The following is a 6,650-nucleotide window of genomic DNA, read 5'->3' as shown; positions in this document are numbered from 1 at the left end:
GCCGCAGGGTGTGCTCTCCCCCTTTCCCCCGAAAGAGGCGGGCGGCCGCGGGGTGCGGATTAACCGCTCCTCCCCCTGCATCTCTCCGGGGCGGGGGTCGCTTGGGCTTCCGCGGCGGGCCTGGGCTCTAGGCGCAGTCCGCCCTCTCGGCACACCTGGAGGCGGCCCCGCCCCCTGGGAGCACAGGTGCTAGCGGGCAGTCGTCGCTGCGGTTTCGAAGCGCTCGCTTCCCGGGCTCTGCCTGGCTCCTTTACTGCTCCAGGCTGAGCAGGCGCCCCCTCCCCTCCGCTCTTTCTGGCTGCGGGGGGATGGGGGAGACCGGCTCTAGAGAGAGCACTCACTGCCCCAGGTGACTGCCTGCAGCTCCAACCGGGCTTCCAGAGCACCCTTCTTCACCCCGCCCTGCGCCGGGTCTGGCGCCGCCGTGGGCTCTAAGGGGTGAGCCAGTATCTCTCCCCAAAGCGTGTTTGGAGGCAGGTACAGGGAAGTAGAAGCCAAGGTCTTTCAAACCGCTTGTGTTGCTCAAAGAAATAGTGCAGCTGAAACTGTCGACTCCAGTCTGGCAGCTGAGGAGAGTAGTTTGTTTTATGATACCTTTGCTGTCTCATACTGGGGATTGGGGGGCGGGTTGCAAACGGCAGCTCCTGTCTGGAGGGAAAAATACTGTATCTAGTGGATGACTGATATTTTTCATTTAGCTCTGTGCTAGCTGTTGGAGAAAAGCGTCTGCTTTGTTACTTCACAGGATTCGATTTATTTGCTTTTGTTCTGATCTGCATGTTCCTACAGTGTTTTAGAACGTTTAAGAACAGTGGCTTTAAAGCAAAAATAAAGCAGAAAGCTCGGCGTGAATTAAGAAAATAAGAATTGTCTATGGGAAGGTGCTCCCTGCCCATAGCAGACACACTAGGGCATCCGCAATTGTTGAAGGGCCCCTGGGAGGAGAGAGTAGGGACCAGACAGAGACTCTCCAGGGGCCTTTCTAAGGGGGTATCTGGTCTGGAAGGATGAAAAGAACCAGGCTCTTGCTGGGTTTTGTTTTTTGCTTTGTTTTTGAAGACAGGAGAGGCAGGAAAATAGCCCTATGGTCTAGTAGCATTGTAAAGCTGACCTGGGCCACCTCACCTATGGCTGCTTCTGAGCCAAAACCTGAAGGGACAGAAGATGGTTCCTGTCAAAGAACTTACCCGTCCATGAAGCACTTGTGAAATTCACAAGTGCAGGTTTCACTTTCAGAGCTGAACTCTAAAGCCTTGCCTCTTGATACCTTTTCTGCAAAATCCCCTCCTAATGTTTGCTCAGGACTCAGTTCAGTTCAGCCAGCATTCATAAGGCACCCGTTAAGGGCTGCCTTAACAGCTAGGTGTTGTCAGGACAAATCTATGGTGCAGCTCCTCCCTCAAGGACAATCTAATGAAGGAAGAAAAGTATGTATGCATCTCTCATACCATGCAGAACATACAAGCTATAACAGATACAAAGAAAGTGCTATTCAAGCATCAGAGATTAATTATAATTGAGGAAATCTGAGAAGTTTTCACAAAAGAGAGCATTTTAACTGATTCTTAAAAACTGATGGGAAGGAGGAAGGATGAACAGGTGGAGTACTGGGCAATTTTAGGGCAGTACAGCTATTCTTTATGATACTGTAATGATGGATGTGGGACATTATGCATTTGTCAAAATCCATAGAACTGTACAACACAAAGAGTGAACTTTAACATAAACTAGGGGCTTTTGTTAATAGTAGTATGTCAATATTGGTTCAATTGTAACTGCTGAATCCCAGTAATGTAAGATGTTAGTAATAGGAGAAACTGTTGGTGGAGGGAGCATATGGGAACTCTGTACTTTCTATGAAATTTTTTTGTAAACCTAAAACTGCTCTAAAAAAATAAAGTCTATTAAAAACAAGTGACTACTTTTATAGGGTATAGATGGGGTAAGAGGAATGGGCTTTAAGGGTGAGAGTGACGCACAGGGCAGAATGTGGGTGAGGCTAGCTGATGGAGAGAGGAGGTGGGAAGGCCACTCAGAGCCCCGGAGGAAGGCTGGCTGGCTGGCTGAGAAGACCAGATTCATCTTCTGTGCAGGGAGAGCCAGTGAAGGCATTTTAGCTCAGAAATGACATGATTAAATTGTGATCTGGGAATTTGGGTTTCCGGGTTTTACCCTTTAGGTCTTAACAAGTCTATGGAATTAGAATTTTTGACGTTCCATTCCAGCTTCTGAATCTTGGCAATGTCTCCAGCAAGCTTTTTTTTTTTTTTTTTTGTTTGAGGGCCTTGATTCAGCACAGCTCCGGATGCTTTGGCCCACTGGGTAATTTAAATATTTATATTCCCATGATAATGTGAATTACTGAACAAATAATAGTAACTAATATTATTAAAGGCTGCCTATGTGCCAAGTTCTAGTGTAGGTGCTTTACGTGTATTCATTCATTTAATTCTCCTAACAAGCCTATGAGACAGGTACTACTAAAACCCTCATTTTACAGATGACAAAACCAAGACAGTGAGGAGTTAAGTAACTTGCCCCAAACCACACACAGTTACTTAGTGGCTGAGCTAAGACATGAGGAAAGGCTAAAATAAAAGATTTCAGTTCTAAGACCCAGTTATGTCACTGACACACTATTGTGGGGTCTTAATCCCCATGACCTCATTTATCAAACACTCCTGTGTAAAGGCACTGAACTGGCATTCTAGACATGGTTACCTGTGTGTACTGCATCTCAAAAAACCTTGCTGATGTGACAGTCCAGTCCAGAGCCTGACCGTCTCGCACCCAAGATCATGCAGTAGATGCCCCATCTCCATTCTCTCTCCCACGAATAACCCATCTTATGTTCAGAAGACACCATGTCACCTCCCTAACCAAAAAACACTGTTTCCTCTTTCCTTCCATGTCCAACCTAAACTCCTCTGACTAGCTTTCAACCTTATCATTTCGCACTATTCACCTTCACTGTGGTCAGCAGCCTCCTCATTAGGCGGTGAACATGCTGTGCTCATTTCTGACTCTCTGCCTTGGCTCGTGTTTGTTTGCTGACCTGAAATCCCTGCCTTGCTGACCTCTAACTAAACCCTCCCTATGGAACAAGCCTCCAGTCCCTACCTCCTCCAGAAGCCTTCTCTGATTGCTCCTGCCACTGTGAATACACATGTGCGCCCACCCCACCTCCCCTTCCCTGAAGGCTTACAGCACCTAGTTTTTCCTTTGATAACGTACCTTCCTGTGTCTTACTTGATTGCTTCTTTGTTATAAATCCTGTCTCTGCAACCACAGTGCAGGTCCTTAAGCAAGGATCACCACCTTAGCCCCCTCCTCCAACTACCAAGTGTTACGCTCACAGCAGGCACTAAATACTCTGATTAATCTGCACAGGATCATAAAAGCCCACAGATACCACTGGAAATTGTCAGCTAATATTTACAAAAATCCTATAAAGTTTATGGCGGCACGCTTGGCCCTTGGATGGTAAAAAATACAAAACAGAGGGAAAACTGGGTCCTCTGCACACCAGGAATTCTAATTAAGGAAGACAAACAGATCCTGAAAGCTACATGTAGAACATATCCATAAACTGTGAAGTCGGGTCTGAATGAGGCTCTCCACCCACAGGCCCTGGTGCTAAGAAGATGGCCCTGACCCACTAACCACCAGAACAGGCAGATAAAGGGGGTGGGGACATGTGTTCCAAGTAGAGGAATGGCATGCACGAAGTCAGGCTGAGAAGTCCAGAGTATGTGCAGAAGTCAGTAAGTAGGTGGATAGACTGGGACTTAGGGGGACTCAGGAGATAGTGGTGTAAGTAAAGTAGCAAAGGCGGCGTGGAGTAGATAGTGGAAAGTCCTTGGTGCCTGGCTCGCCTGTCCAGGTGTTACCCTGTAGGCCAGTAGTTCTCAAACCTTTTGGTCTAAGGACTATTTTAGATACTTTACAATTACAAAGAGCTTTTACTATGTAGATTTTATCTGTTGATATTTACCATATTCAAAATTCAAACTGAGACCATTTAAAAAACCATTTATAAGTCACTTTAAAATAGTAATGTAATATATTAACATTTTTTAAATGAAAAGTAACTGTTTTCCAGAACAAAACAGTGAAAAGAGTGGCATTCTTTTATTGTTTGCAAATATCTTTATGATCTGGCTGAAAAGACAGCTGGATTCTCCTATCTGCTTCTGCATTCAATCTGTAGTGATAGAATGTTTGATACGTACAAACAGATATGTACACAGATACGTAGTTAATAGACTTTTCAGATAATTGTGGATATTGTTCTTTGCTATGACACCAAAACTCAACTTTTAAAGGTTAGTTGAAATGTGGAATTTCAAACCATGTCCGTGAACTCACTTTTTATACTCTGTTACATTAAAATCTATCAGTCTATTTTGCAGTTTGAATGGATCTTTTACCCATGCGTGATTTGATAACATCATGCATTGGTCATTTGGAAAATACTGTTTCACTGAGTTACACAGATTTTCTAAATGTTGACACATTTCATTATGCAATATCAAAAAACCACATTCATTGTTATCACCACCAATCTCATCAGAAAGTCTTTAAGTATTGGGAAGCTGTCAAGCTCTCTGTGGTAGATAGAAGTTTTTCAAAATTCTAATTTTCACTTGAAAGCTCAAATTTTATAATTGGCACAAATACCGTCAAGTTTTTTCTTTGAAGTAACTGGCTTACTTCATTCATTTTCGAGAAAATATCTGCCAAATACTTAGGTTTGAATAACCATAGTTTGTCAGTAAAATTGTTGTTCCATGAAAAAGTAATCCATCCAACTTCCTACCTCAAAACATCACACAAGTGAAACAATCATTGTGTGCAGCAGAAATGTTTTATGTATTTGTCCTAATTTGTGACCCAAATATTAAAAAAGACATCTACACAAGGGTAGAGATTTAATAAAATAATAATTTCTACTGCTTCATCAAGGAGATTTCCTAGTAAAACTGGCTTTTTTTTTCACTGTGAGTGCATGACAGATAATTATGCAGTGTCCACCAGCACACTTTGGTGTCACTGCCTTGATTCATGCGAAGACACTAGTAGTTTTAAACACTGTTGATTTTGTACCATCAGGGCAAATGTCGACACAGTAGAAAAGGCAAATAAGTCTTAGTGTTACTATGAAAATAGTTGTGACCTCAAAGACCACTTGTAAGGGTCTTTTGGTGCCCCAGGTAGGATTAGCAGATAAAATACAGAATACCCAAATGTTGCATGGGGCATACTTAAGCTAAAAAAAATTATTTGCTGTTTATTTGAAATTCAAACTTAATTGAGCTTCCTGAATTTGTATTTGCTACAATTGGCAACCTTACCTCTGGGGGTCCATAGACCACACTTTGAAAACAGCTGCTCAGGCAGCTCTGAGCCGTTTTTAAGCAGAGAAATGATATCAGAGCTGTATTAATACTTCATGAAAATAGTTCTAACGCATATGGGCAGGATAAATCAGAGGATGAAAAGATTTGTAGGGCACAGGAAGGTCTGATGGATCAATTAAGAAGATGTTACAAGATTTATTGATCAATTTATTTGGTTATTGTGAGGGGCAATCCCATTCTGAGGCTGGGCAGAGAAAACAAAGCCCTGCGAGAGGCAGCTCTCTGCCTAGTGAGGTCCCTATCCAGCGGTGCAACCAGCTTACCCTCCCCTCATCCATCCCCATGCCCCACCGCCATCAGGACTTCTCCATTACCACTGACTTATACTCCACCCAGCAAAATTTCAAATCTTTTCTTTTTGCTTTGGCCTCATTACAAGTAGAGTCCAGCTGGTCTTCATCCTTCATCAAGAAACCGTTCACTTGAAGAGCAGGATTTACATTTCACATCGGACAAAGTAATTCTAGTTCCTTTAACTGGTTCATTCCCTTCCCCCTTGACCCAATTCTTAAATCTTATCCATTACTCTCTGATGCACCAAATACTCTCCACCTTCACAATTGGGAAATCCTGGCAGAGTCTAGTATATACAGTCAACACCCCATTATCCATGCTGACTGAGGGAAGGGAGCAAGTCTTAAGTTTCCCATCTGTGAAATAAACTGATTGTAAAACATATCTCTAAGGGTTCTTAACATTCTAATATGATATTTTGGAAGGAAACTGCAGCCTTCTGATTTCCAGATTGTTATTTTTTAAGCACCAAGAAAATCTTCCTCTTTCTCTGCTGCACCCCTTTTAAGAGAAGGATTTGTTCTGTAAAATTTGGATTCAATCAAAAGGCCACACTTAAGGACCAGGAAGGCCACATGGTTCCTTAAGGATGCAGGTTCCCCACCTGTGGTTGGAGCCACATAGAACTAGGAGCAAATCCTGGCCCTGCCAGCTACTAGTTATGCTGTTTCAGAGCCTCTGAGGGCCTCAGTTTCCTCACGTTTAAAGCAAGGATAATATCACCCATCTTATTAATTTATTGCAAAGATTAAAAATAATGTTGTAGAGCCTCTGACATGTGGCATCAAGTTGAATCATATAACTTAATGTGAATTTAACTAAATATACCCAGTTACAGAGAGAAAAAGGGAAGTAAGGAGGGAACCATTTAAGTGGTGCTGGCAGGAGTCTGCCCTTCCTGTGTTTGGTCTTAGTTTTTACCTTTATGTCCTGACT

The sequence above is a fragment of the Propithecus coquereli genome, unplaced genomic scaffold (assembly GCF_000956105.1).
Source record: "Propithecus coquereli isolate 6110/MARCELLA unplaced genomic scaffold, Pcoq_1.0 Scaffold1, whole genome shotgun sequence".
Lineage (NCBI taxonomy): Eukaryota > Metazoa > Chordata > Mammalia > Primates > Indriidae > Propithecus > Propithecus coquereli.
This window is presented reverse-complemented; position numbering follows the sequence as displayed.